Here is a 26,074-nt window from a genome sequence, read left to right on the forward strand (position 1 = left end):
CTCGTTCTCTTTTGGAGCTCTCTCTTCAAGTAGCCTATGCCCGTCTGAAATATAGCAACCCCCTCGTGTGTGTCTTTATTCCCTGATACAGCCTTTTTTCTGAATGAGTAAGTGGCTCAAGCCTGAAATCATACCGGGAGCTCTTATGCCCAGCTGTTGGAGGTTTATCAGATCAACATTGTCGGTGTGCAGTTGCTTACGGCCATACCACGCTGAGCACGCCCGATCTCGTCCGATTTCGGAAGCAAAGATCTTGTGGTGCCCACTGCTCTACAACAGCACTTGGGTTGTACTTGTACATGGTTTAGCATAGCATAGGATGGATGATATTCTTTAGATAGTTGAGCTCACCAGCATTGTGATGACTGTTGCCCACACCCGGTCCCAGAACACATTCCCATCTCCAGTCATCTCTGCGCAGTGGCAGTATCGTAGCCTATGAGGTTTATCCGAGGCGCGATTATTGCTAGTTGAAAACTTTACCCAATACCCCGCCTTGACGACTTGAAATATAGTCGGCAATGGCAATTTTTGGTGGTCTCCAAGGAGACTGTTTGGTTGTTGAAAGAAGCGTAAATCAGTGTTCTTGTCGGGTTCAGCGCTTTGTGGGCTGTGCGACTTTGGTGACCTTCCGAACAGTTAGGTAGGAATAGCCTACCTGGTCGCCAACTCTCCGGTGCTTTTTGGGCAGGTCAGAGCAGCAAATTTCGTCTCTGTTGTATTTGGCAATGTACCAGCTGAAAGGAGATATGCATCTAAATATTTTCCCTTTACTCTGGATGTAGTATAGCAAGCAAGTATTGTGTAGTTGCTCGTCATACTCGCCCCACCCCCACCTTAACCTCGGCCCTTACTCCCCTGATCATACTCAGTCTCCGCCTACTTGTGCGACTTCATTTCAGCATCCCAGCATGCAACGGTCGGGTGAAAAAATGATCTGTCATATGCTGTAGTAATTGCTGTATTTTGATGTCATCTTGTGGTGCCCACTGCTCTACAACAGCAATTGGATTGTACTTGTACATGGTTTAGCATAGCATAGGATGTATGATATTCTTTAGATAGTTGAACTCACCAGCTTTGTGATGACTGTTGCCCACATCCGGTCCCAGAACACATTCCCATCTCCAGTCATCTCTGCGCAGTGGCAGTATCGTAGCCTATGAGGTTTATCCGAGGCGCGATTATTGCTAGTTGAAAACTTTACCCAATACCCCGCCTTGACGACTTGAAACATAGTCGGCAATGGCAATTTTTGGTGGTCTCCAAGGAGACTGTTTGGTTGTTGAAAGAAGCGTAAATCAGTGTTCTTGTCGGGTTCAGCGCTTTGTGGGCTGTGCGACTTTGGTGACCTTCCGAACAGTGAGGTAGGAATAGCCTACCTAGTCATCAACTCTCCGGCGCTTTTTGGGCAGGTCAGAGCAGCAAATTTCGTCTCGGTTCTATTTGGCAATGTACCAGCTGAAGGGAAATTTGCATCTAAATATTTTCCCTTTACTCTGGATGTAGTATAGCAAGCAAGTATTGTGTAGTTGCCCGTCATACTCGCCCCACCCCCACCTTAACCTCGGCCCTTACTCCCCTGATCATACTCAGTCTCCGCCTACTTGTGCGACTGCATTTCAGCATCCCAGCATGCAACGGTCGGGTGAAAAAATGATCTGTCACATGCTGTAGTAATTGCTGTATTTTGATGTCATCTTGTGGTGCCCACTGCTCTACAACAGCAATTAGATTGTACTTGTACATGGTTTAGCATAGCATAGGATGGATGATATTCTTTAGATAGTTGAACTCACCAGCTTTGTGATGACTGTTGCCCACACCCGGTACCAGAACACATTCCCATCTCCAGTCATCTCTGCGCAGTGGCAGTATCGTAGCCTATGAGGTTTATCCGAGGCGCGATTATTGCTAGTTGAAAACTTTACCCAATACCCCGCCTTGACGACTTGAAATATAGTCGGCAATGGCAATTTTTGGTGGTCTCCAAGGAGACTGTTTGGTTGTTGAAAGAAGCGTAAATCAGTGTTCTTGTCGGGTTCAGCGCTTTGTGGGCTGTGCGACTTTGGTGACCTTCCGAACAGTGAGGTAGGAATAGCCTACCTGGTCGTCAACTCTCCGGCGCTTTTTGGGCAGGTCAGAGCAGCAAATTTCGTCTCGGTTCTATTTGGCAATGTACCAGCTGAAAGGAGATATGCATCTAAATATTTTCCCTTTACTCTGGATGTAGTATAGCAAGCAAGTATTGTGTAGTTGCCCGTCATACTCGCCCCACCCCCACCTTAACCTCGGCCCTTACTCCCCTGATCATACCCAGTCTCCGCCTACTTGTGCGACTGCATTTCAGCATCCCAGCATGCAACGGTCGGGTGAAAAAATGATCTGTCATATGCTGTAGTAATTGCTGTATTTTGATGTCATCTTGTGGTGCCCACTGCTCTACAACAGCAATTGGATTGTACTTGTACATGGTTTAGCATAGCATAGGATGGATGATATTCTTTAGATAGTTGAGCTCACCAGCTTTGTGATGACTGTTGCCCACACCCGGTCCCAGAACACATTCCCATCTCCAGTCATCTCTGCGCAGTGGCAGTATCGTAGCCTATGAGGTTTATCCGAGGCGCGATTATTGCTAGTTGAAAACTTTACCCAATACCCCGCCTTGACGACTTGAAATATAGTCGGCAATGGCAATTTTTGGTGGTCTCCAAGGAGACTGTTTGGTTGTTGAAAGAAGCGTAAATCAGTGTTCTTGTCGGGTTCAGCGCTTTGTGGGCTGTGCGACTTTGGTGACCTTCCGAACAGTGAGGTAGGAATAGCCTACCTGGTCGTCAACTCTCCGGCGCTTTTTGGGCAGGTCAGAGCAGCAAATTTCATCTCGGTTCTATTTGGCAATGTACCAGCTGAAGGGAAATTTGCATCTAAATATTTTCCCTTTACTCTGGATGTAGTATAGCAAGCAAGTATTGTGTAGTGGCCCGTCATACTCGCCCCACCCCCACCTTAACCTCGGCCCTTACTCCCCTGATCATACTCAGTCTCCGCCTACTTGTGCGACTGCATTTCAGCATCCCAGCATGCAACGGTCGGGTGAAAAAATGATCTGTTATATGCTGTAGTATTGCTGTATAATTGCTGTAATTGCTGTAACATCATTGTCTGACTCTGAACCGCATTAAACCCAGCATAGTAATGAATGAAACCCCCAAGAGGTTCTCGTCTAGTAGCCGATGTACGACAGCTTCCCAGCATGCTTTGTTGGTTTTCTGGCCTTTGAAAAGAAAAAAAAAGGGAAAAAAAATACTTTTCATGGGCCACTTCTGAAAATGAGTAGGCCGTATGCTGATAACTTCAACATTTGCATGAAGGTAAAGCAATACGTTGAAGGTCTGTGCGTGGTGTTTAGGCTACCTGTAACTCTGATAGTGACCTGTGGCGCTGGCGGTGGCTAGCTCAAGTCATGTTCCAGACTGGCAGAACACTCATGGTTCTCTTCATATCGTATAAATCTTTTGCCTTTTACTAAAGATTTCCGTGGAAAGGACCACTATGAGTTGATATGAATTTTTTGATGCCCCACCATACGGTGGGGTCCCTCGATCTGTGAAAAAGAAGTGCCCTCTGTTTGTTCGTGCGCCGACGTGTACTGCTGATAACGACGAACGAGAGGGAGGAGCTTACACGGTAGCAGCACGGCCTGTTGTTCACGTGTGGTCGAACGTTCTTAGGACAGGTAGATTTCTGAAACTCTGATCACTTTTGTCCTCGTTCTCTTTTGGAGCTCTCTCTTCAAGTAGCCTATGCCCGTCTGAAATATAGCAACCCCCTCGTGTGTGTCTTTATTCCCTGATACAGCCTTTTTTCTGAATGAGTAAGTGGCTCAAGCCTGAAATCATACCGGGAGCTCTTATGCCCAGCTGTTGGAGGTTTATCAGATCAACGTTGTCGGTGTGCAGTTGCTTACGGCCATACCACGCTGAGCACGCCCGATCTCGTCCGATTTCGGAAGCAAAGATCTTGTGGTGCCCACTACTCTACAACAGCACTTGGGTTGTACTTGTACATGGTTTAGCATAGTATAGGATGGATGATATTCTTTAGATAGTTGAGCTCACCAGCTTTGTGATGACTGTTGCCCACACCCGGTCCCAGAACACATTCCCATCTCCAGTCATCTCTGCGCAGTGGCAGTATCGTAGCCTATGAGGTTTATCCGAGGCGCGATTATTGCTAGTTGAAAACTTTACCCAATACCCCGCCTTGACGACTTGAAATATAGTCGGCAATGGCAATTTTTGGTGGTCTCCAAGGAGACTGTTTGGTTGTTGAAAGTAAATCAGTGTTCTTGTCGGGTTCAGCGCTTTGTGGGCTGTGCGACTTTGGTGACCTTCCGAACAGTGAGGTAGGAATAGCCTACCTGGTCGTCAACTCTCCGGCGCTTTTTGGGCAGGTCAGAGCAGCAAATTTCATCTCGGTTCTATTTGGCAATGTACCAGCTGAAGGGAGATATGCATCTAAATATTTTCCCTTTACTCTGGATGTAGTATAGCAAGCAAGTATTGTGTAGTTGCCCGTCATACTCGCCCCACCCCCACCTTAACCTCGGCCCTTACTCCCCTGATCATACCCAGTCTCCGCCTACTTGTGCGACTGCATTTCAGCATCCCAGCATGCAACGGTCGGGTGAAAAAATGATCTGTCATATGCTGTAGTAATTGCTGTATTTTGATGTCATCTTGTGGTGCCCACTGCTCTACAACAGCAATTGGATTGTACTTGTACATGGTTTAGCATAGCATAGGATGGATGATATTCTTTAGATAGTTGAGCTCACCAGCTTTGTGATGACTGTTGCCCACACCCGGTCCCAGAACACATTCCCATCTCCAGTCATCTCTGCGCAGTGGCAGTATCGTAGCCTATGAGGTTTATCCGAGGCGCGATTATTGCTAGTTGAAAACTTTACCCAATACCCCGCCTTGACGACTTGAAATATAGTCGGCAATGGCAATTTTTGGTGGTCTCCAAGGAGACTGTTTGGTTGTTGAAAGAAGCGTAAATCAGTGTTCTTGTCGGGTTCAGCGCTTTGTGGGCTGTGCGACTTTGGTGACCTTCCGAACAGTGAGGTAGGAATAGCCTACCTGGTCGTCAACTCTCCGGCGCTTTTTGGGCAGGTCAGAGCAGCAAATTTCATCTCGGTTCTATTTGCCAATGTACCAGCTGAAGGGAAATTTGCATCTAAATATTTTCCCTTTACTCCGGATGTAGTATAGCAAGCAAGTATTGTGTAGTGGCCCGTCATACTCGCCCCACCCCCACCTTAACCTCGGCCCTTACTCCCCTGATCATACTCAGTCTCCGCCTACTTGTGCGACTGCATTTCAGCATCCCAGCATGCAACGGTCGGGTGAAAAAATGATCTGTTATATGCTGTAGTATTGCTGTATAATTGCTGTAATTGCTGTAACATCATTGTCTGACTCTGAACCGCATTAAACCCAGCATAGTAATGAATGAAACCCCCAAGAGGTTCTCGTCTAGTAGCCGATGTACGACAGCTTCCCAGCATGCTTTGTTGGTTTTCTGGCCTTTGAAAAGAAAAAAAAAGGGAAAAAAAATACTTTTCATGGGCCACTTCTGAAAATGAGTAGGCCGTATGCTGATAACTTCAACATTTGCATGAAGGTAAAGCAATACGTTGAAGGTCTGTGCGTGGTGTTTAGGCTACCTGTAACTCTGATAGTGACCTGTGGCGCTGGCGGTGGCTAGCTCAAGTCATGTTCCAGACTGGCAGAACACTCATGGTTCTCTTCCTATCGTATAAATCTTTCGCCTTTTACTAAAGATTTCCGTGGAAAGGACCACTATGAGTTGATATGAATTTTTTGATGCCCCACCATACGGTGGGGTCCCTCGATCTGTGAAAAAGAAGTGCCCTCTGTTTGTTCGTGCGCCGACGTGTACTGCTGATAACGACGAACGAGAGGGAGGAGCTTACACGTTGGCAGCACGGCCTGTTGTTCACGTGTGGTCGAACGTTCTTAGGACAGGTAGATTTCTGAAACTCTGATCACTTTTGTCCTCGTTCTCTTTTGGAGCTCTCTCTTCAAGTAGCCTATGCCCGTCTGAAATATAGCAACCCCCTCGTGTGTGTCTTTATTCCCTGATACAGCCTTTTTTCTGAATGAGTAAGTGGCTCAAGCCTGAAATCATACCGGGAGCTCTTATGCCCAGCTGTTGGAGGTTTATCAGATCAACGTTGTCGGTGTGCAGTTGCTTACGGCCATACCACGCTGAGCACGCCCGATCTCGTCCGATTTCGGAAGCAAAGATCTTGTGGTGCCCACTGCTCTACAACAGCACTTGGGTTGTACTTGTACATGGTTTAGCATAGCATAGGATGGATGATATTCTTTAGATAGTTGAGCTCACCAGCTTTGTGATGACTGTTGCCCACACCCGGTCCCAGAACACATTCCCATCTCCAGTCATCTCTGCGCAGTGGCAGTATCGTAGCCTATGAGGTTTATCCGAGGCGCGATTATTGCTAGTTGAAAACTTTACCCAATACCCCGCCTTGACGACTTGAAATATAGTCGGCAATGGCAATTTTTGGTGGTCTCCAAGGAGACTGTTTGGTTGTTGAAAGAAGCGTAAATCAGTGTTCTTGTCGGGTTCAGCGCTTTGTGGGCTGTGCGACTTTGGTGACCTTCCGAACAGTGAGGTAGGAATAGCCTACCTGGTCGTCAACTCTCCGGCGCTTTTTGGGCAGGTCAGAGCAGCAAATTTCGTCTCGGTTCTATTTGGCAATGTACCAGCTGAAGGGAGATATGCATCTAAATATTTTCCCTTTACTCTGGATGTAGTATAGCAAGCAAGTATTGTGTAGTGGCCCGTCATACTCGCCCCACCCCCACCTTAACCTCGGCCCTTACTCCCCTGATCATACTCAGTCTCCGCCTACTTGTGCGACTTCATTTCAGCATCCCAGCATGCAACGGTCGGGTGAAAAAATGATCTGTCATATGCTGTAGTAATTGCTGTATTTTGATGTCATCTTGTGGTGCCCACTGCTCTACAACAGCAATTGGATTGTACTTGTACATGGTTTAGCATAGCATAGGATGTATGATATTCTTTAGATAGTTGAACTCACCAGCTTTGTGATGACTGTTGCCCACATCCTGTCCCAGAACACATTCCCATCTCCAGTCATCTCTGCGCAGTGGCAGTATCGTAGCCTATGAGGTTTATCCGAGGCGCGATTATTGCTAGTTGAAAACTTTACCCAATACCCCGCCTTGACGACTTGAAATATAGTCGGCAATGGCAACTTTTGGTGGTCTCCAAGGAGACTGTTTGGTTGTTGAAAGAAGCGTAAATCAGTGTTCTTGTCGGGTTCAGCGCTTTGTGGGCTGTGCGACTTTGGTGACCTTCCGAACAGTGAGGTAGGAATAGCCTACCTGGTCGTCAACTCTCCGGCGCTTTTTGGGCAGGTCAGAGCAGCAAATTTCGTCTCGGTTCTATTTGGCAATGTACCAGCTGAAGGGAGATATGCATCTAAATATTTTCCCTTTACTCTGGATGTAGTATAGCAAGCAAGTATTGTGTAGTGGCCCGTCATACTCGCCCCACCCCCACCTTAACCTCGGCCCCTACTTCCCTGATCATACTCAGTCTCCGCCTACTTGTGCGACTGCATTTCAGCATCCCAGCATGCAACGGTCGGGTGAAAAAATGATCTGTTATATGCTGTAGTATTGCTGTATAATTGCTGTAATTGCTGTAACATCATTGTCTGACTCTGAACCGCATTAAACCCAGCATAGTAATGAATGAAACCCCCAAGAGGTTCTCGTCTAGTAGCCGATGTACGACAGCTTCCCAGCATGCTTTGTTGGTTTTCTGGCCTTTGAAAAGAAAAAAAAGGGAAAAAAAATACTTTTCATGGGCCACTTCTGAAAATGAGTAGGCCGTATGCTGATAACTTCAACATTTGCATGAAGGTAAAGCAATACGTTGAAGGTCTGTGCGTGGTGTTTAGGCTACCTGTAACTCTGATAGTGACCTGTGGCGCTGGCGGTGGCTAGCTCAAGTCATGTTCCAGACTGGCAGAACACTCATGGTTCTCTTCATATCGTATAAATCTTTCGCCTTTTACTAAAGATTTCCGTGGAAAGGACCACTATGAGTTGATATGAATTTTTTGATGCCCCACCATACGGTGGGGTCCCTCGATCTGTGAAAAAGAAGTGCCCTCTGTTTGTTCGTGCGCCGACGTGTACTGCTGATAACGACGAACGAGAGGGAGGAGCTTACACGTTGGCAGCACGGCCTGTTGTTCACGTGTGGTCGAACGTTCTTAGGACAGGTAGATTTCTGAAACTCTGATCACTTTTGTCCTCGTTCTCTTTTGGAGCTCTCTCTTCAAGTAGCCTATGCCCGTCTGAAATATAGCAACCCCCTCGTGTGTGTCTTTATTCCCTGATACAGCCTTTTTTCTGAATGAGTAAGTGGCTCAAGCCTGAAATCATACCGGGAGCTCTTATGCCCAGCTGTTGGAGGTTTATCAGATCGATCAACGTTGTCGGTGTGCAGTTGCTTACGGCCATACCACGCTGAGCACGCCCGATCTCGTCCGATTTCGGAAGCAAAGATCTTGTGGTGCCCACTACTCTACAACAGCACTTGGGTTGTACTTGTACATGGTTTAGCATAGTATAGGATGGATGATATTCTTTAGATAGTTGAGCTCACCAGCTTTGTGATGACTGTTGCCCACACCCGGTCCCAGAACACATTCCCATCTCCAGTCATCTCTGCGCAGTGGCAGTATCGTAGCCTATGAGGTTTATCCGAGGCGCGATTATTGCTAGTTGAAAACTTTACCCAATACCCCGCCTTGACGACTTGAAATATAGTCGGCAATGGCAATTTTTGGTGGTCTCCAAGGAGACTGTTTGGTTGTTGAAAGTAAATCAGTGTTCTTGTCGGGTTCAGCGCTTTGTGGGCTGTGCGACTTTGGTGACCTTCCGAACAGTGAGGTAGGAATAGCCTACCTGGTCGTCAACTCTCCGGCGCTTTTTGGGCAGGTCAGAGCAGCAAATTTCATCTCGGTTCTATTTGGCAATGTACCAGCTGAAGGGAGATATGCATCTAAATATTTTCCCTTTACTCTGGATGTAGTATAGCAAGCAAGTATTGTGTAGTTGCCCGTCATACTCGCCCCACCCCCACCTTAACCTCGGCCCTTACTCCCCTGATCATACCCAGTCTCCGCCTACTTGTGCGACTGCATTTCAGCATCCCAGCATGCAACGGTCGGGTGAAAAAATGATCTGTCATATGCTGTAGTAATTGCTGTATTTTGATGTCATCTTGTGGTGCCCACTGCTCTACAACAGCAATTGGATTGTACTTGTACATGGTTTAGCATAGCATAGGATGGATGATATTCTTTAGATAGTTGAGCTCACCAGCTTTGTGATGACTGTTGCCCACACCCGGTCCCAGAACACATTCCCATCTCCAGTCATCTCTGCGCAGTGGCAGTATCGTAGCCTATGAGGTTTATCCGAGGCGCGATTATTGCTAGTTGAAAACTTTACCCAATACCCCGCCTTGACGACTTGAAATATAGTCGGCAATGGCAATTTTTGGTGGTCTCCAAGGAGACTGTTTGGTTGTTGAAAGAAGCGTAAATCAGTGTTCTTGTCGGGTTCAGCGCTTTGTGGGCTGTGCGACTTTGGTGACCTTCCGAACAGTGAGGTAGGAATAGCCTACCTGGTCGTCAACTCTCCGGCGCTTTTTGGGCAGGTCAGAGCAGCAAATTTCATCTCGGTTCTATTTGCCAATGTACCAGCTGAAGGGAAATTTGCATCTAAATATTTTCCCTTTACTCCGGATGTAGTATAGCAAGCAAGTATTGTGTAGTGGCCCGTCATACTCGCCCCACCCCCACCTTAACCTCGGCCCTTACTCCCCTGATCATACTCAGTCTCCGCCTACTTGTGCGACTGCATTTCAGCATCCCAGCATGCAACGGTCGGGTGAAAAAATGATCTGTTATATGCTGTAGTATTGCTGTATAATTGCTGTAATTGCTGTAACATCATTGTCTGACTCTGAACCGCATTAAACCCAGCATAGTAATGAATGAAACCCCCAAGAGGTTCTCGTCTAGTAGCCGATGTACGACAGCTTCCCAGCATGCTTTGTTGGTTTTCTGGCCTTTGAAAAGAAAAAAAAAGGGAAAAAAAATACTTTTCATGGGCCACTTCTGAAAATGAGTAGGCCGTATGCTGATAACTTCAACATTTGCATGAAGGTAAAGCAATACGTTGAAGGTCTGTGCGTGGTGTTTAGGCTACCTGTAACTCTGATAGTGACCTGTGGCGCTGGCGGTGGCTAGCTCAAGTCATGTTCCAGACTGGCAGAACACTCATGGTTCTCTTCCTATCGTATAAATCTTTCGCCTTTTACTAAAGATTTCCGTGGAAAGGACCACTATGAGTTGATATGAATTTTTTGATGCCCCACCATACGGTGGGGTCCCTCGATCTGTGAAAAAGAAGTGCCCTCTGTTTGTTCGTGCGCCGACGTGTACTGCTGATAACGACGAACGAGAGGGAGGAGCTTACACGGTAGCAGCACGGCCTGTTGTTCACGTGTGGTCGAACGTTCTTAGGACAGGTAGATTTCTGAAACTCTGATCACTTTTGTCCTCGTTCTCTTTTGGAGCTCTCTCTTCAAGTAGCCTATGCCCGTCTGAAATATAGCAACCCCCTCGTGTGTGTCTTTATTCCCTGATACAGCCTTTTTTCTGAATGAGTAAGTGGCTCAAGCCTGAAATCATACCGGGAGCTCTTATGCCCAGCTGTTGGAGGTTTATCAGATCAACGTTGTCGGTGTGCAGTTGCTTACGGCCATACCACGCTGAGCACGCCCGATCTCGTCCGATTTCGGAAGCAAAGATCTTGTGGTGCCCACTACTCTACAACAGCACTTGGGTTGTACTTGTACATGGTTTAGCATAGCATAGGATGGATGATATTCTTTAGATAGTTGAGCTCACCAGCTTTGTGATGACTGTTGCCCACACCCGGTCCCAGAACACATTCCCATCTCCAGTCATCTCTGCGCAGTGGCAGTATCGTAGCCTATGAGGTTTATCCGAGGCGCGATTATTGCTAGTTGAAAACTTTACCCAATACCCCGCCTTGACGACTTGAAATATAGTCGGCAATGGCAATTTTTGGTAGTCTCCAAGGAGACTGTTTGGTTGTTGAAAGAAGCGTAAATCAGTGTTCTTGTCGGGTTCAGCGCTTTGTGGGCTGTGCGACTTTGGTGACCTTCCGAACAGTGAGGTAGGAATAGCCTACCTGGTCGTCAACTCTCCGGCGCTTTTTGGGCAGGTCAGAGCAGCAAATTTCGTCTCGGTTCTATTTGGCAATGTACCAGCTGAAGGGAAATTTGCATCTAAAGCCCTCCTTACACTGACAGACTTTGTAAAGATTTGCAAAGATTTGGAAAAGATTTTTGAAAGACTACAGTCTCAGACCCTCTCACATCTAAAGACAAGTAGTAGAGGTTTTAAGTCACAGACTATGATTTTGCAATGACTAGGGATCTTGCAGGGTCACTATTTACAAGACTGCAACTAGATTCCTTTAAATTATTACCCATCATGCAATAGATAAACAGGAACTGAAATGATAGCCTACTAAACTCAAAGTTGTATTTTCGTGTTTCTGCAGTATTGTTTCATGCGTGACATCCCTAACCGATATAGAGTTGTTCTGTCACGTGGAAGAGCCAAATAAAAATGTATAAGAAATGACAAATATTGTAAGAATAACAAATAATTATAGGCTACAGCTGTCGCCTATACTTTGCCCCTTCCTGTTTGGTGTTGGAGAGAGGTCACTATTGGTTTTTATAGTTCACGTCACTATTTGCATGAGCCACGACTAGAAAGACTTGCGATAATATCAAACATGTTTGATATTGTCGTAACGGCAAAACTAGAAAAGGACTGACTCCGACTGACTTAAAACCGCTAAGATTGGCACCTTACACTTAACGATCTAGTTGACGGGAGCGCGCCGCGATTCCAGTACAACTCCCATGATTTCTGTCCGACTTTGGAAATTTAGTCGCCGACTGTGAAAACAGGCCAAAATCGTACAATGTAAGGCCGCCTTAAATATTTTCCCTTTACTCTGGATGTAGTATAGCAAGCAAGTATTGTGTAGTGGCCCGTCATACTCGCCCCACCCCCACCTTAACCTCGGCCCTTACTCCCCTGATCATACTCAGTCTCCGCCTACTTGTGCGACTGCATTTCAGCATCCCAGCATGCAACGGTCGGGTGAAAAAATGATCTGTCACATGCTGTAGTAATTGCTGTATTTTGATGTCATCTTGTGGTGCCCACTGCTCTACAACAGCAATTGGATTGTACTTGTACATGGTTTAGCATAGCATAGGATGTATGATATTCTTTAGATAGTTGAACTCACCAGCTTTGTGATGACTGTTGCCCACACCCGGTCCCAGAACACATTCCCATCTCCAGTCATCTCTGCGCAGTGGCAGTATCGTAGCCTATGAGGTTTATCCGAGGCGCGATTATTGCTAGTTGAAAACTTTACCCAATACCCCGCCTTGACGACTTGAAATATAGTCGGCAATGGCAATTTCTGGTGGTCTCCAAGGAGACTGTTTGGCTGTTAAAAGAAGCGTAAATCAGTGTTCTTGTCGGGTTCAGCGCTTTGTGGGCTCTGTGACTTGGGTGACCTTCCGAACAGTTAGGTAGTAATAGCCTACCTGGTCGTCAACTCTCCGGCGCTTTTTGGGCAGGTCAGAGCAGCAAATTTCGTCTCGGTTCTATTTGGCAATGTACCAGCTGAAGGGAGATATGCATCTAAATATTTTCCCTTTACTCTGGATGTAGTATAGCAAGCAAGTATTGTGTAGTTGCCCGTCATACTCGCCCCACCCCCACCTTAACCTCGGCCCTTACTCCCCTGATCATACTCAGTCTCCGCCTACTTGTGCGACTGCATTTCAGCATCCCAGCATGCAACGGTCGGGTGAAAAAATGATCTGTCACATGCTGTAGTAATTGCTGTATTTTGATGTCATCTTGTGGTGCCCACTGCTCTACAACAGCAATTGGATTGTACTTGTACATGGTTTAGCATAGCATAGGATGGATGATATTCTTTAGATAGTTGAACTCACCAGCTTTGTGATGACTGTTGCCCACACCCGGTCCCAGAACACATTCCCATCTCCAGTCATCTCTGCGCAGTGGCAGTATCGTAGCCTATGAGGTTTATCCGAGGCGCGATTATTGCTAGTTGAAAACTTTACCCAATACCCCGCCTTGACGACTTGAAATATAGTCGGCAATGGCAATTTTTGGTGGTCTCCAAGGAGACTGTTTGGTTGTTGAAAGAAGCGTAAATCAGTGTTCTTGTCGGGTTCAGCGCTTTGTGGGCTGTGCGACTTTGGTGACCTTCCGAACAGTGAGGTAGGAATAGCCTACCTGGTCGTCAACTCTCTGGCGCTTTTTGGGCAGGTCAGAGCAGCAAATTTCGTCTCGGTTCTTTTTGGCAATGTACCAGCTGAAGGGAGATATGCATCTAAATATTTTCCCTTTACTCTGGATGTAGTATAGCAAGCAAGTATTGTGTAGTGGCCCGTCATACTCGCCCCACCCCCACCTTAACCTCGGCCCCTACTTCCCTGATCATACTCAGTCTCCGCCTACTTGTGCGACTGCATTTCAGCATCCCAGCATGCAACGGTCGGGTGAAAAAATGATCTGTTATATGCTGTAGTATTGCTGTATAATTGCTGTAATTGCTGTAACATCATTGTCTGACTCTGAACCGCATTAAACCCAGCATAGTAATGAATGAAACCCCCAAGAGGTTCTCGTCTAGTAGCCGATGTACGACAGCTTCCCAGCATGCTTTGTTGGTTTTCTGGCCTTTGAAAAGAAAAAAAAAGGGAAAAAAAATACTTTTCATGGGCCACTTCTGAAAATGAGTAGGCCGTATGCTGATAACTTCAACATTTGCATGAAGGTAAAGCAATACGTTGAAGGTCTGTGCGTGGTGTTTAGGCTACCTGTAACTCTGATAGTGACCTGTGGCGCTGGCGGTGGCTAGCTCAAGTCATGTTCCAGACTGGCAGAACACTCATGGTTCTCTTCATATCGTATAAATCTTTCGCCTTTTACTAAAGATTTCCGTGGAAAGGACCACTATGAGTTGATATGAATTTTTTGATGCCCCACCATACGGTGGGGTCCCTCGATCTGTGAAAAAGAAGTGCCCTCTGTTTGTTCGTGCGCCGACGTGTACTGCTGATAACGACGAACGAGAGGGAGGAGCTTACACGTTGGCAGCACGGCCTGTTGTTCACGTGTGGTCGAACGTTCTTAGGACAGGTAGATTTCTGAAACTCTGATCACTTTTGTCCTCGTTCTCTTTTGGAGCTCTCTCTTCAAGTAGCCTATGCCCGTCTGAAATATAGCAACCCCCTCGTGTGTGTCTTTATTCCCTGATACAGCCTTTTTTCTGAATGAGTAAGTGGCTCAAGCCTGAAATCATACCGGGAGCTCTTATGCCCAGCTGTTGGAGGTTTATCAGATCAACGTTGTCGGTGTGCAGTTGCTTACGGCCATACCACGCTGAGCACGCCCGATCTCGTCCGATTTCGGAAGCAAAGATCTTGTGGTGCCCACTGCTCTACAACAGCACTTGGGTTGTACTTGTACATGGTTTAGCATAGCATAGGATGGATGATATTCTTTAGATAGTTGAGCTCACCAGCTTTGTGATGACTGTTGCCCACACCCGGTCCCAGAACACATTCCCATCTCCAGTCATCTCTGCGCAGTGGCAGTATCGTAGCCTATGAGGTTTATCCGAGGTGCGATTATTGCTAGTTGAAAACTTTACCCAATACCCCGCCTTGACGACTTGAAATATAGTCGGCAATGGCAATTTTTGGTGGTCTCCAAGGAGACTGTTTGGTTGTTGAAAGAAGCGTAAATCAGTGTTCTTGTCGGGTTCAGCGCTTTGTGGGCTGTGCGACTTTGGTGACCTTCCGAACAGTGAGGTAGGAATAGCCTACCTGGTCGTCAACTCTCCGGCGCTTTTTGGGCAGGTCAGAGCAGCAAATTTCGTCTCGGTTCTATTTGGCAATGTACCAGCTGAAGGGAGATATGCATCTAAATATTTTCCCTTTACTCTGGATGTAGTATAGCAAGCAAGTATTGTGTAGTGGCCCGTCATACTCGCCCCACCCCCACCTTAACCTCGGCCCTTACTCCCCTGATCATACCCAGTCTCCGCCTACTTGTGCGACTGCATTTCAGCATCCCAGCATGCAACGGTCGGGTGAAAAAATGATCTGTCATATGCTGTAGTAATTGCTGTATTTTGATGTCATCTTGTGGTGCCCACTGCTCTACAACAGCAATTGGATTGTACTTGTACATGGTTTAGCATAGCATAGGATGGATGATATTCTTTAGATAGTTGAGCTCACCAGCTTTGTGATGACTGTTGCCCACACCCGGTCCCAGAACACATTCCCATCTCCAGTCATCTCTGCGCAGTGGCAGTATCGTAGCCTATGAGGTTTATCCGAGGCGCGATTATTGCTAGTTGAAAACTTTACCCAATACCCCGCCTTGACGACTTGAAATATAGTCGGCAATGGCAATTTCTGGTGGTCTCCAAGGAGACTGTTTGGTTGTTGAAAGAAGCGTAAATCAGTGTTCTTGTCGGGTTCAGCGCTTTGTGGGCTGTGCGACTTTGGTGACCTTCCGAACAGTGAGGTAGGAATAGCCTACCTGGTCGTCAACTCTCCGGCGCTTTTTGGGCAGGTCAGAGCAGCAAATTTCGTCTCGGTTCTATTTGGCAATGTACCAGCTGAAGGGAGATATGCATCTAAATATTTTCCCTTTACTCTGGATGTAGTATAGCAAGCAAGTATTGTGTAGTGGCCCGTCATACTCGCCCCACCCCCACCTTAACCTCGGCCCCTACTTCCCTGATCGATCATACTCAGTCTCCGCCTACTTGTGCGACTGCATTTCAGCATCCCAGCATGCAACGGTCGGGTGAAAAAATGATCTGTTATATGCTGTAGTATTGCTGTATAATTGCTGTAATTGCTGTAACATCATTGTCTGACTCTGAACCGCATTAAACCCAGCATAGTAATGAATGAAACCCCCAAGAGGTTCTCGTCTAGTAGCCGATGTACGACAGCTTCCCAGCATGCTTTGTTGGTTTTCTGGCCTTTGAAAAGAAAAAAAAGGGAAAAAAAATACTTTTCATGGGCCACTTCTGAAAATGAGTAGGCCGTATGCTGATAACTTCAACATTTGCATGAAGGTAAAGCAATACGTTGAAGGTCTGTGCGTGGTGTTTAGGCTACCTGTAACTCTGATAGTGACCTGTGGCGCTGGCGGTGGCTAGCTCAAGTCATGTTCCAGACTGGCAGAACACTCATGGTTCTCTTCATATCGTATAAATCTTTCGCCTTTTACTAAAGATTTCCGCGGAAAGGACCACTATGAGTTGATATGAATTTTTTGATGCCCCACCATACGGTGGGGTCCCTCGATCTGTGAAAAAGAAGTGCCCTCTGTTTGTTCGTGCGCCGACGTGTACTGCTGATAACGACGAACGAGAGGGAGGAGCTTACACGTTGGCAGCACGGCCTGTTGTTCACGTGTGGTCGAACGTTCTTAGGACAGGTAGATTTCTGAAACTCTGATCACTTTTGTCCTCGTTCTCTTTTGGAGCTCTCTCTTCAAGTAGCCTATGCCCGTCTGAAATATAGCAACCCCCTCGTGTGTGTCTTTATTCCCTGATACAGCCTTTTTTCTGAATGAGTAAGTGGCTCAAGCCTGAAATCATACCGGGAGCTCTTATGCCCAGCTGTTGGAGGTTTATCAGATCAACGTTGTCGGTGTGCAGTTGCTTACGGCCATACCACGCTGAGCACGCCCGATCTCGTCCGATTTCGGAAGCAAAGATCTTGTGGTGCCCACTGCTCTACAACAGCACTTGGGTTGTACTTGTACATGGTTTAGCATAGCATAGGATGGATGATATTCTTTAGATAGTTGAGCTCACCAGCTTTGTGATGACTGTTGCCCACACCCGGTCCCAGAACACATTCCCATCTCCAGTCATCTCTGCGCAGTGGCAGTATCGTAGCCTATGAGGTTTATCCGAGGCGCGATTATTGCTAGTTGAAAACTTTACCCAATACCCCGCCTTGACGACTTGAAATATAGTCGGCAATGGCAATTTTTGGTGGTCTCCAAGGAGACTGTTTGGTTGTTGAAAGAAGCGTAAATCAGTGTTCTTGTCGGGTTCAGCGCTTTGTGGGCTGTGCGACTTTGGTGACCTTCCGAACAGTGAGGTAGGAATAGCCTACCTGGTCGTCAACTCTCCGGCGCTTTTTGGGCAGGTCAGAGCAGCAAATTTCGTCTCGGTTCTATTTGGCAATGTACCAGCTGAAGGGAGATATGCATCTAAATATTTTCCCTTTACTCTGGATGTAGTATAGCAAGCAAGTATTGTGTAGTGGCCCGTCATACTCGCCCCACCCCCACCTTAACCTCGGCCCTTACTCCCCTGATCATACCCAGTCTCCGCCTACTTGTGCGACTGCATTTCAGCATCCCAGCATGCAACGGTCGGGTGAAAAAATGATCTGTCATATGCTGTAGTAATTGCTGTATTTTGATGTCATCTTGTGGTGCCCACTGCTCTACAACAGCAATTGGATTGTACTTGTACATGGTTTAGCATAGCATAGGATGGATGATATTCTTTAGATAGTTGAGCTCACCAGCTTTGTGATGACTGTTGCCCACACCCGGTCCCAGAACACATTCCCATCTCCAGTCATCTCTGCGCAGTGGCAGTATCGTAGCCTATGAGGTTTATCCGAGGCGCCATTATTGCTAGTTGAAAACTTTACCCAATACCCCGCCTTGACGACTTGAAATATAGTCGGCAATGGCAATTTCTGGTGGTCTCCAAGGAGACTGTTTGGCTGTTAAAAGAAGCGTAAATCAGTGTTCTTGTCGGGTTCAGCGCTTTGTGGGCTCTGTGACTTGGGTGACCTTCCGAACAGTTAGGTAGTAATAGCCTACCTGGTCGTCAACTCTCCGGTGCTTTTTGGGCAGGTCAGAGCAGCAAATTTTGTCTCTGTTGTATTTGGCAATGTACCAGCTGAAAGGAGATATGCATCTAAATATTTTCCCTTTACTCTGGATGTAGTATAGCAAGCAAGTATTGTGTAGTTGCTCGTCATACTCGCCCCACCCCCACCTTAACCTCGGCCCTTACTCCCCTGATCATACTCAGTCTCCGCCTACTTGTGCGACTTCATTTCAGCATCCCAGCATGCAACGGTCGGGTGAAAAAATGATGTCATATGCTGTAGTAATTGCTGTATTTTGATGTCATCTTGTGGTGCCCACTGCTCTACAACAGCAATTGGATTGTACTTGTACATGGTTTAGCATAGCATAGGATGTATGATATTCTTTAGATAGTTGAACTCACCAGCTTTGTGATGACTGTTGCCCACATCCTGTCCCAGAACACATTCCCATCTCCAGTCATCTCTGCGCAGTGGCAGTATCGTAGCCTATGAGGTTTATCCGAGGCGCGATTATTGCTAGTTGAAAACTTTACCCAATACCCCGCCTTGACGACTTGAAATATAGTCGGCAATGGCAATTTTTGGTGGTCTCCAAGGAGACTGTTTGGTTGTTGAAAGAAGCGTAAATCAGTGTTCTTGTCGGGTTCAGCGCTTTGTGGGCTGTGCGACTTTGGTGACCTTCCGAACAGTGAGGTAGGAATAGCCTACATGGTCGTCAACTCTCCGGCGCTTTTTGGGCAGGTCAGAGCAGCAAATTTCGTCTCGGTTCTATTTGGCAATGTACCAGCTGAAGGGAGATATGCATCTAAATATTTTCCCTTTACTCTGGATGTAGTATAGCAAGCAAGTATTGTGTAGTGGCCCGTCATACTCGCCCCACCCCCACCTTAACCTCGGCCCCTACTTCCCTGATCATACTCAGTCTCCGCCTACTTGTGCGACTGCATTTCAGCATCCCAGCATGCAACGGTCGGGTGAAAAAATGATCTGTTATATGCTGTAGTATTGCTGTATAATTGCTGTAATTGCTGTAACATCATTGTCTGACTCTGAACCGCATTAAACCCAGCATAGTAATGAATGAAACCCCCAAGAGGTTCTCGTCTAGTAGCCGATGTACGACAGCTTCCCAGCATGCTTTGTTGGTTTTCTGGCCTTTGAAAAGAAAAAAAAAGGGAAAAAAAATACTTTTCATGGGCCACTTCTGAAAATGAGTAGGCCGTATGCTGATAACTTCAACATTTGCATGAAGGTAAAGCAATACGTTGAAGGTCTGTGCGTGGTGTTTAGGCTACCTGTAACTCTGATAGTGACCTGTGGCGCTGGCGGTGGCTAGCTCAAGTCATGTTCCAGACTGGCAGAACACTCATGGTTCTCTTCATATCGTATAAATCTTTCGCCTTTTACTAAAGATTTCCGTGGAAAGGACCACTATGAGTTGATATGAATTTTTTGATGCCCCACCATACGGTGGGGTCCCTCGATCTGTGAAAAAGAAGTGCTCTCTGTTTGTTCGTGCGCCGACGTGTACTGCTGATAACGACGAACGAGAGGGAGGAGCTTACACGTTGGCAGCACGGCCTGTTGTTCACGTGTGGTCGAACGTTCTTAGGACAGGTAGATTTCTGAAACTCTGATCACTTTTGTCCTCGTTCTCTTTTGGAGCTCTCTCTTCAAGTAGCCTATGCCCGTCTGAAATATAGCAACCCCCTCGTGTGTGTCTTTATTCCCTGATACAGCCTTTTTTCTGAATGAGTAAGTGGCTCAAGCCTGAAATCATACCGGGAGCTCTTATGCCCAGCTGTTGGAGGTTTATCAGATCAACGTTGTCGGTGTGCAGTTGCTTACGGCCATACCACGCTGAGCACGCCCGATCTCGTCCGATTTCGGAAGCAAAGATCTTGTGGTGCCCACTGCTCTACAACAGCACTTGGGTTGTACTTGTACATGGTTTAGCATAGCATAGGATGGATGATATTCTTTAGATAGTTGAGCTCACCAGCTTTGTGATGACTGTTGCCCACACCCGGTCCCAGAACACATTCCCATCTCCAGTCATCTCTGCGCAGTGGCAGTATCGTAGCCTATGAGGTTTATCCGAGGCGCGATTATTGCTAGTTGAAAACTTTACCCAATACCCCGCCTTGACGACTTGAAATATAGTCGGCAATGGCAATTTTTGGTGGTCTCCAAGGAGACTGTTTGGTTGTTGAAAGAAGCGTAAATCAGTGTTCTTGTCGGGTTCAGCGCTTTGTGGGCTGTGCGACTTTGGTGACCTTCCGAACAGTGAGGTAGGAATAGCCTACCTGGTCGTCAACTCTCCGGCGCTTTTTGGGCAGGTCAGAGCAGCAAATTTCGTCTCGGTTCTATTTGGCAATGTACCAGCTGAAGGGAGATATGCATCTAAATATTTTCCCTTTACTCTGGATGTAGTATAGCAAGCAAGTATTGTGTAGTTGCCCGTCATACTCGCCCCACCCCCACCTTAACCTCGGCCCTTACTCCCCTGATCATACCCAGTCTCCGCCTACTTGTGCGACTGCATTTCAGCATCCCAGCATGCAACGGTCGGGTGAAAAAATGATCTGTCATATGCTGTAGTAATTGCTGTATTTTGATGTCATCTTGTGGTGCCCACTGCTCTACAACAGCAATTGGATTGTACTTGTACATGGTTTAGCATAGCATAGGATGGATGATATTCTTTAGATAGTTGAGCTCACCAGCTTTGTGATGACTGTTGCCCACACCCGGTCCCAGAACACATTCCCATCTCCAGTCATCTCTGCGCAGTGGCAGTATCGTAGCCTATGAGGTTTATCCGAGGCGCCATTATTGCTAGTTGAAAACTTTACCCAATACCCCGCCTTGACGACTTGAAATATAGTCGGCAATGGCAATTTCTGGTGGTCTCCAAGGAGACTGTTTGGCTGTTAAAAGAAGCGTAAATCAGTGTTCTTGTCGGGTTCAGCGCTTTGTGGGCTCTGTGACTTTGGTGACCTTCCGAACAGTTAGGTAGTAATAGCCTACCTGGTCGCCAACTCTCCGGTGCTTTTTGGGCAGGTCAGAGCAGCAAATTTCGTCTCTGTTGTATTTGGCAATGTACCAGCTGAAAGGAGATATGCATCTAAATATTTTCCCTTTACTCTGGATGTAGTATAGCAAGCAAGTATTGTGTAGTTGCTCGTCATACTCGCCCCACCCCCACCTTAACCTCGGCCCTTACTCCCCTGATCATACTCAGTCTCCGCCTACTTGTGCGACTTCATTTCAGCATCCCAGCATGCAACGGTCGGGTGAAAAAATGATCTGTCATATGCTGTAGTAATTGCTGTATTTTGATGTCATCTTGTGGTGCCCACTGCTCTACAACAGCAATTGGATTGTACTTGTACATGGTTTAGCATAGCATAGGATGTATGATATTCTTTAGATAGTTGAACTCACCAGCTTTGTGATGACTGTTGCCCACATCCGGTCCCAGAACACATTCCCATCTCCAGTCATCTCTGCGCAGTGGCAGTATCGTAGCCTATGAGGTTTATCCGAGGCGCGATTATTGCTAGTTGAAAACTTTACCCAATACCCCGCCTTGACGACTTGAAACATAGTCGGCAATGGCAATTTTTGGTGGTCTCCAAGGAGACTGTTTGGTTGTTGAAAGAAGCGTAAATCTGTGTTCTTGTCGGGTTCAGCGCTTTGTGGGCTGTGCGACTTTGGTGACCTTCCGAACAGTGAGGTAGGAATAGCCTACCTAGTCATCAACTCTCCGGCGCTTTTTGGGCAGGTCAGAGCAGCAAATTTCGTCTCGGTTCTATTTGGCAATGTACCAGCTGAAGGGAAATTTGCATCTAAATATTTTCCCTTTACTCTGGATGTAGTATAGCAAGCAAGTATTGTGTAGTTGCCCGTCATACTCGCCCCACCCCCACCTTAACCTCGGCCCTTACTCCCCTGATCATACTCAGTCTCCGCCTACTTGTGCGACTGCATTTCAGCATCCCAGCATGCAACGGTCGGGTGAAAAAATGATCTGTCACATGCTGTAGTAATTGCTGTATTTTGATGTCATCTTGTGGTGCCCACTGCTCTACAACAGCAATTGGATTGTACTTGTACATGGTTTAGCATAGCATAGGATGGATGATATTCTTTAGATAGTTGAACTCACCAGCTTTGTGATGACTGTTGCCCACACCCGGTCCCAGAACACATTCCCATCTCCAGTCATCTCTGCGCAGTGGCAGTATCGTAGCCTATGAGGTTTATCCGAGGCGCGATTATTGCTAGTTGAAAACTTTACCCAATACCCCGCCTTGACGACTTGAAATATAGTCGGCAATGGCAATTTTTGGTGGTCTCCAAGGAGACTGTTTGGTTGTTGAAAGAAGCGTAAATCAGTGTTCTTGTCGGGTTCAGCGCTTTGTGGGCTGTGCGACTTTGGTGACCTTCCGAACAGTGAGGTAGGAATAGCCTACCTGGTCGTCAACTCTCCGGCGCTTTTTGGGCAGGTCAGAGCAGCAAATTTCGTCTCGGTTCTATTTGGCAATGTACCAGCTGAAGGGAGATATGCATCTAAATATTTTCCCTTTACTCTGGATGTAGTATAGCAAGCAAGTATTGTGTAGTTGCCCGTCATACTCGCCCCACCCCCACCTTAACCTCGGCCCTTACTCCCCTGATCATACCCAGTCTCCGCCTACTTGTGCGACTGCATTTCAGCATCCCAGCATGCAACGGTCGGGTGAAAAAATGATCTGTCATATGCTGTAGTAATTGCTGTATTTTGATGTCATCTTGTGGTGCCCACTGCTCTACAACAGCAATTGGATTGTACTTGTACATGGTTTAGCATAGCATAGGATGGATGATATTCTTTAGATAGTTGAGCTCACCAGCTTTGTGATGACTGTTGCCCACACCCGGTCCCAGAACACATTCCCATCTCCAGTCATCTCTGCGCAGTGGCAGTATCGTAGCCTATGAGGTTTATCCGAGGCGCAATTATTGCTAGTTGAAAACTTTACCCAATACCCCGCCTTGACGACTTGAAATATAGTCGGCAATGGCAATTTCTGGTGGTCTCCAAGGAGACTGTTTGGCTGTTAAAAGAAGCGTAAATCAGTGTTCTTGTCGGGTTCAGCGCTTTGTGGGCTCTGTGACTTTGGTGACCTTCCGAACAGTTAGGTAGTAATAGCCTACCTGGTCGCCAACTCTCCGGTGCTTTTTGGGCAGGTCAGAGCAGCAAATTTCGTCTCTGTTGTATTTGGCAATGTACCAGCTGAAAGGAGATATGCATCTAAATATTTTCCCTTTACTCTGGATGTAGTATAGCAAGCAAGTATTGTGTAGTTGCTCGTCATACTCGCCCCACCCCCACCTTAACCTCGGCCCTTACTCCCCTGATCATACTCAGTCTCCGCCTACTTGTGCGACTTCATTTCAGCATCCCAGCATGCAACGGTCGGGTGAAAAAATGATCTGTCATATGCTGTAGTAATTGCTGTATTTTGATGTCATCTTGTGGTGCCCACTGCTCTACAACAGCAATTGGATTGTACTTGTACATGGTTTAGCATAGCATAGGATGTATGATATTCTTTAGATAGTTGAACTCACCAGCTTTGTGATGACTGTTGCCCACATCCGGTCCCAGAACACATTCCCATCTCCAGTCATCTCTGCGCAGTGGCAGTATCGTAGCCTATGAGGTTTATCCGAGGCGCGATTATTGCTAGTTGAAAACTTTACCCAATACCCCGCCTTGACGACTTGAAACATAGTCGGCAATGGCAATTTTTGGTGGTCTCCAAGGAGACTGTTTGGTTGTTGAAAGAAGCGTAAATCTGTGTTCTTGTCGGGTTCAGCGCTTTGTGGGCTGTGCGACTTTGGTGACCTTCCGAACAGTGAGGTAGGAATAGCCTACCTAGTCATCAACTCTCCGGCGCTTTTTGGGCAGGTCAGAGCAGCAAATTTCGTCTCGGTTCTATTTGGCAATGTACCAGCTGAAGGGAAATTTGCATCTAAATATTTTCCCTTTACTCTGGATGTAGTATAGCAAGCAAGTATTGTGTAGTTGCCCGTCATACTCGCCCCACCCCCACCTTAACCTCGGCCCTTACTCCCCTGATCATACTCAGTCTCCGCCTACTTGTGCGACTGCATTTCAGCATCCCAGCATGCATCGGTCGGGTGAAAAAATGATCTGTCACATGCTGTAGTAATTGCTGTATTTTGATGTCATCTTGTGGTGCCCACTGCTCTACAACAGCAATTGGATTGTACTTGTACATGGTTTAGCATAGCATAGGATGGATGATATTCTTTAGATAGTTGAACTCACCAGCTTTGTGATGACTGTTGCCCACACCCGGTCCCAGAACACATTCCCATCTCCAGTCATCTCTGCGCAGTGGCAGTATCGTAGCCTATGAGGTTTATCCGAGGCGCGATTATTGCTAGTTGAAAACTTTACCCAATACCCCGCCTTGACGACTTGAAATATAGTCGGCAATGGCAATTTTTGGTGGTCTCCAAGGAGACTGTTTGGTTGTTGAAAGAAGCGTAAATCAGTGTTCTTGTCGGGTTCAGCGCTTTGTGGGCTGTGCGACTTTGGTGACCTTCCGAACAGTGAGGTAGGAATAGCCTACCTGGTCGTCACCTCTCTGGCGCTTTTTGGGCAGGTCAGAGCAGCAAATTTCGTCTCGGTTCTTTTTGGCAATGTACCAGCTGAAGGGAGATATGCATCTAAATATTTTCCCTTTACTCTGGATGTAGTATAGCAAGCAAGTATTGTGTAGTGGCCCGTCATACTCGCCCCACCCCCACCTTAACCTCGGCCCCTACTTCCCTGATCATACTCAGTCTCCGCCTACTTGTGCGACTGCTTTTCAGCATCCCAGCATGCAACGGTCGGGTGAAAAAATGATCTGTTATATGCTGTAGTATTGCTGTATAATTGCTGTAATTGCTGTAACATCATTGTCTGACTCTGAACCGCATTAAACCCAGCATAGTAATGAATGAAACCCCCAAGAGGTTCTCGTCTAGTAGCCGATGTACGACAGCTTCCCAGCATGCTTTGTTGGTTTTCTGGCCTTTGAAAAGAAAAAAAAGGGAAAAAAAATACTTTTCATGGGCCACTTCTGAAAATGAGTAGGCCGTATGCTGATAACTTCAACATTTGCATGAAGGTAAAGCAATACGTTGAAGGTCTGTGCGTGGTGTTTAGGCTACCTGTAACTCTGATAGTGACCTGTGGCGCTGGCGGTGGCTAGCTCAAGTCATGTTCCAGACTGGCAGAACACTCATGGTTCTCTTCATATCGTATAAATCTTTCGCCTTTTACTAAAGATTTCCGTGGAAAGGACCACTATGAGTTGATATGAATTTTTTGATGCCCCACCATACGGTGGGGTCCCTCGATTTGTGAAAAAGAAGTGCCCTCTGTTTGTTCGTGCGCCGACGTGTACTGCTGATAACGACGAACGAGAGGGAGGAGCTTACACGTTGGCAGCACGGCCTGTTGTTCACGTGTGGTCGAACGTTCTTAGGACAGGTAGATTTCTGAAACTCTGATCACTTTTGTCCTCGTTCTCTTTTGGAGCTCTCTCTTCAAGTAGCCTATGCCCGTCTGAAATATAGCAACCCCCTCGTGTGTGTCTTTATTCCCTGATACAGCCTTTTTTCTGAATGAGTAAGTGGCTCAAGCCTGAAATCATACCGGGAGCTCTTATGCCCAGCTGTTGGAGGTTTATCAGATCAACGTTGTCGGTGTGCAGTTGCTTACGGCCATACCACGCTGAGCACGCCCGATCTCGTCCGATTTCGGAAGCAAAGATCTTGTGGTGCCCAC

The 26,074-nt window shown here is 46.8% G+C and overlaps 33 non-coding genes across 33 annotated transcripts; all 33 read left to right on the top strand.

Moving 5' to 3' along the window:
* The first annotated feature begins 409 nt into the window (after positions 1 to 409).
* LOC143137044 (U4 spliceosomal RNA) lies at positions 410 to 550 on the top strand. The gene has a single exon (XR_012989622.1). It is a non-coding gene; the product is annotated as a U4 spliceosomal RNA (small nuclear RNA).
* Positions 551 to 1,133: 583 nt separating this feature from the next.
* LOC143137079 (U4 spliceosomal RNA) lies at positions 1,134 to 1,274 on the top strand. The gene has a single exon (XR_012989656.1). It is a non-coding gene; the product is annotated as a U4 spliceosomal RNA (small nuclear RNA).
* Positions 1,275 to 1,857: 583 nt separating this feature from the next.
* LOC143137045 (U4 spliceosomal RNA) lies at positions 1,858 to 1,998 on the top strand. The gene has a single exon (XR_012989623.1). It is a non-coding gene; the product is annotated as a U4 spliceosomal RNA (small nuclear RNA).
* A 583-nt stretch (positions 1,999 to 2,581) lies between these two features.
* Positions 2,582 to 2,722, top strand: LOC143137047 (U4 spliceosomal RNA). The gene has a single exon (XR_012989625.1). It is a non-coding gene; the product is annotated as a U4 spliceosomal RNA (small nuclear RNA).
* A 762-nt stretch (positions 2,723 to 3,484) lies between these two features.
* Positions 3,485 to 3,599, top strand: LOC143137254 (U5 spliceosomal RNA). The gene has a single exon (XR_012989822.1). It is a non-coding gene; the product is annotated as a U5 spliceosomal RNA (small nuclear RNA).
* Positions 3,600 to 4,179: 580 nt separating this feature from the next.
* LOC143137048 (U4 spliceosomal RNA) lies at positions 4,180 to 4,320 on the top strand. Its single transcript, XR_012989626.1, has one exon. It is a non-coding gene; the product is annotated as a U4 spliceosomal RNA (small nuclear RNA).
* Positions 4,321 to 4,898: 578 nt separating this feature from the next.
* LOC143137049 (U4 spliceosomal RNA) lies at positions 4,899 to 5,039 on the top strand. The gene has a single exon (XR_012989627.1). It is a non-coding gene; the product is annotated as a U4 spliceosomal RNA (small nuclear RNA).
* Positions 5,040 to 5,801: 762 nt separating this feature from the next.
* Positions 5,802 to 5,916, top strand: LOC143137364 (U5 spliceosomal RNA). Its single transcript, XR_012989926.1, has one exon. It is a non-coding gene; the product is annotated as a U5 spliceosomal RNA (small nuclear RNA).
* Positions 5,917 to 6,496: 580 nt separating this feature from the next.
* On the top strand, positions 6,497 to 6,637 carry LOC143137050 (U4 spliceosomal RNA). Its single transcript, XR_012989628.1, has one exon. It is a non-coding gene; the product is annotated as a U4 spliceosomal RNA (small nuclear RNA).
* A 583-nt stretch (positions 6,638 to 7,220) lies between these two features.
* On the top strand, positions 7,221 to 7,361 carry LOC143137129 (U4 spliceosomal RNA). Its single transcript, XR_012989703.1, has one exon. It is a non-coding gene; the product is annotated as a U4 spliceosomal RNA (small nuclear RNA).
* A 761-nt stretch (positions 7,362 to 8,122) lies between these two features.
* On the top strand, positions 8,123 to 8,237 carry LOC143137245 (U5 spliceosomal RNA). The gene has a single exon (XR_012989813.1). It is a non-coding gene; the product is annotated as a U5 spliceosomal RNA (small nuclear RNA).
* Positions 8,238 to 8,821: 584 nt separating this feature from the next.
* Positions 8,822 to 8,962, top strand: LOC143137051 (U4 spliceosomal RNA). Its single transcript, XR_012989629.1, has one exon. It is a non-coding gene; the product is annotated as a U4 spliceosomal RNA (small nuclear RNA).
* A 578-nt stretch (positions 8,963 to 9,540) lies between these two features.
* LOC143137052 (U4 spliceosomal RNA) lies at positions 9,541 to 9,681 on the top strand. Its single transcript, XR_012989630.1, has one exon. It is a non-coding gene; the product is annotated as a U4 spliceosomal RNA (small nuclear RNA).
* Positions 9,682 to 10,443: 762 nt separating this feature from the next.
* LOC143137365 (U5 spliceosomal RNA) lies at positions 10,444 to 10,558 on the top strand. The gene has a single exon (XR_012989927.1). It is a non-coding gene; the product is annotated as a U5 spliceosomal RNA (small nuclear RNA).
* Positions 10,559 to 11,138: 580 nt separating this feature from the next.
* On the top strand, positions 11,139 to 11,279 carry LOC143136996 (U4 spliceosomal RNA). Its single transcript, XR_012989577.1, has one exon. It is a non-coding gene; the product is annotated as a U4 spliceosomal RNA (small nuclear RNA).
* Positions 11,280 to 12,585: 1,306 nt separating this feature from the next.
* LOC143137097 (U4 spliceosomal RNA) lies at positions 12,586 to 12,726 on the top strand. The gene has a single exon (XR_012989673.1). It is a non-coding gene; the product is annotated as a U4 spliceosomal RNA (small nuclear RNA).
* Positions 12,727 to 13,309: 583 nt separating this feature from the next.
* On the top strand, positions 13,310 to 13,450 carry LOC143137053 (U4 spliceosomal RNA). Its single transcript, XR_012989631.1, has one exon. It is a non-coding gene; the product is annotated as a U4 spliceosomal RNA (small nuclear RNA).
* Positions 13,451 to 14,212: 762 nt separating this feature from the next.
* On the top strand, positions 14,213 to 14,327 carry LOC143137246 (U5 spliceosomal RNA). Its single transcript, XR_012989814.1, has one exon. It is a non-coding gene; the product is annotated as a U5 spliceosomal RNA (small nuclear RNA).
* A 580-nt stretch (positions 14,328 to 14,907) lies between these two features.
* Positions 14,908 to 15,048, top strand: LOC143137106 (U4 spliceosomal RNA). Its single transcript, XR_012989681.1, has one exon. It is a non-coding gene; the product is annotated as a U4 spliceosomal RNA (small nuclear RNA).
* A 583-nt stretch (positions 15,049 to 15,631) lies between these two features.
* On the top strand, positions 15,632 to 15,772 carry LOC143137100 (U4 spliceosomal RNA). The gene has a single exon (XR_012989675.1). It is a non-coding gene; the product is annotated as a U4 spliceosomal RNA (small nuclear RNA).
* A 765-nt stretch (positions 15,773 to 16,537) lies between these two features.
* On the top strand, positions 16,538 to 16,652 carry LOC143137357 (U5 spliceosomal RNA). Its single transcript, XR_012989920.1, has one exon. It is a non-coding gene; the product is annotated as a U5 spliceosomal RNA (small nuclear RNA).
* Positions 16,653 to 17,232: 580 nt separating this feature from the next.
* Positions 17,233 to 17,373, top strand: LOC143137054 (U4 spliceosomal RNA). The gene has a single exon (XR_012989632.1). It is a non-coding gene; the product is annotated as a U4 spliceosomal RNA (small nuclear RNA).
* A 583-nt stretch (positions 17,374 to 17,956) lies between these two features.
* On the top strand, positions 17,957 to 18,097 carry LOC143137149 (U4 spliceosomal RNA). Its single transcript, XR_012989722.1, has one exon. It is a non-coding gene; the product is annotated as a U4 spliceosomal RNA (small nuclear RNA).
* Positions 18,098 to 18,678: 581 nt separating this feature from the next.
* On the top strand, positions 18,679 to 18,819 carry LOC143137055 (U4 spliceosomal RNA). Its single transcript, XR_012989633.1, has one exon. It is a non-coding gene; the product is annotated as a U4 spliceosomal RNA (small nuclear RNA).
* Positions 18,820 to 19,581: 762 nt separating this feature from the next.
* LOC143137247 (U5 spliceosomal RNA) lies at positions 19,582 to 19,696 on the top strand. The gene has a single exon (XR_012989815.1). It is a non-coding gene; the product is annotated as a U5 spliceosomal RNA (small nuclear RNA).
* A 580-nt stretch (positions 19,697 to 20,276) lies between these two features.
* LOC143137056 (U4 spliceosomal RNA) lies at positions 20,277 to 20,417 on the top strand. Its single transcript, XR_012989634.1, has one exon. It is a non-coding gene; the product is annotated as a U4 spliceosomal RNA (small nuclear RNA).
* A 583-nt stretch (positions 20,418 to 21,000) lies between these two features.
* LOC143137150 (U4 spliceosomal RNA) lies at positions 21,001 to 21,141 on the top strand. Its single transcript, XR_012989723.1, has one exon. It is a non-coding gene; the product is annotated as a U4 spliceosomal RNA (small nuclear RNA).
* A 583-nt stretch (positions 21,142 to 21,724) lies between these two features.
* Positions 21,725 to 21,865, top strand: LOC143137081 (U4 spliceosomal RNA). The gene has a single exon (XR_012989658.1). It is a non-coding gene; the product is annotated as a U4 spliceosomal RNA (small nuclear RNA).
* Positions 21,866 to 22,448: 583 nt separating this feature from the next.
* LOC143137059 (U4 spliceosomal RNA) lies at positions 22,449 to 22,589 on the top strand. Its single transcript, XR_012989636.1, has one exon. It is a non-coding gene; the product is annotated as a U4 spliceosomal RNA (small nuclear RNA).
* A 583-nt stretch (positions 22,590 to 23,172) lies between these two features.
* On the top strand, positions 23,173 to 23,313 carry LOC143137138 (U4 spliceosomal RNA). The gene has a single exon (XR_012989711.1). It is a non-coding gene; the product is annotated as a U4 spliceosomal RNA (small nuclear RNA).
* Positions 23,314 to 23,896: 583 nt separating this feature from the next.
* Positions 23,897 to 24,037, top strand: LOC143137082 (U4 spliceosomal RNA). The gene has a single exon (XR_012989659.1). It is a non-coding gene; the product is annotated as a U4 spliceosomal RNA (small nuclear RNA).
* A 583-nt stretch (positions 24,038 to 24,620) lies between these two features.
* Positions 24,621 to 24,761, top strand: LOC143137060 (U4 spliceosomal RNA). The gene has a single exon (XR_012989637.1). It is a non-coding gene; the product is annotated as a U4 spliceosomal RNA (small nuclear RNA).
* A 761-nt stretch (positions 24,762 to 25,522) lies between these two features.
* LOC143137248 (U5 spliceosomal RNA) lies at positions 25,523 to 25,637 on the top strand. The gene has a single exon (XR_012989816.1). It is a non-coding gene; the product is annotated as a U5 spliceosomal RNA (small nuclear RNA).
* Positions 25,638 to 26,074: the final 437 nt, after the last annotated feature.

Source organism: Alosa pseudoharengus, unplaced genomic scaffold (assembly GCF_046254945.1).
Source record: "Alosa pseudoharengus isolate Yale_2024_CS ecotype anadromous, Long Island Sound unplaced genomic scaffold, YU_APseudo_1.1 YU_APseudo_1.1_scf_20, whole genome shotgun sequence".
In the NCBI taxonomy this organism is placed as follows: domain Eukaryota; kingdom Metazoa; phylum Chordata; class Actinopteri; order Clupeiformes; family Clupeidae; genus Alosa; species Alosa pseudoharengus.